General features: G+C 28.3%; 1 protein-coding gene and 1 long non-coding RNA gene across 3 annotated transcripts in view; one reads left to right on the plus strand and one right to left on the minus strand.

The window, feature by feature from the left end:
- vps33b (VPS33B late endosome and lysosome associated) overlaps positions 1-435 on the plus strand; it is an 18,839-nt gene that overhangs the window by 18,051 nt on the left and 353 nt on the right. The window lies entirely within an intron of this gene.
- The window catches only part of LOC116687308 (uncharacterized), a 5,843-nt gene that overhangs the window by 2,925 nt on the left and 2,483 nt on the right, over positions 1-435 (minus strand). The window lies entirely within an intron of this gene.

Genomic DNA, 435 nt, shown 5'->3' on the forward strand with positions numbered 1-435 from the left:
ACCCAAAATAACATGATTGATTCCACACAACGCTCTTTGGAAAGTACAAATCTCTACTTTCATTCATTTTTATTCAATTTTATAGCATTTGTAAAAAACAAATGGAAGTGTTGTTGAAATAGTATTGAGTAAAAGTTGACATATTCCAGTCTGTGATTATCATCAACATCCATTCCTTTAATTTTAGTCTCAATAATTCCTAATTTCTGCTTTTCTAACTCAAACATTAGGTATAATTTCCTATAAATGAGGTTTATTGACCATAAATTCCAAAAATCACTGTGAAATTAAAGTTAATAAGTTAGTGTTATGTAGTGTTGAAAACGTCAAAAAAGTGACAAACATTGAAAAAGGCGTCAAAAGTGTTGAATAAAGGACCAAAAACGTAAGAAAAAAGTTAAAAACATCAATAAAAAGCGTCAACAAAAGTGTTGA

Source organism: Etheostoma spectabile, chromosome 1 (genome assembly GCF_008692095.1).
Source record: "Etheostoma spectabile isolate EspeVRDwgs_2016 chromosome 1, UIUC_Espe_1.0, whole genome shotgun sequence".
Taxonomy (NCBI): domain Eukaryota; kingdom Metazoa; phylum Chordata; class Actinopteri; order Perciformes; family Percidae; genus Etheostoma; species Etheostoma spectabile.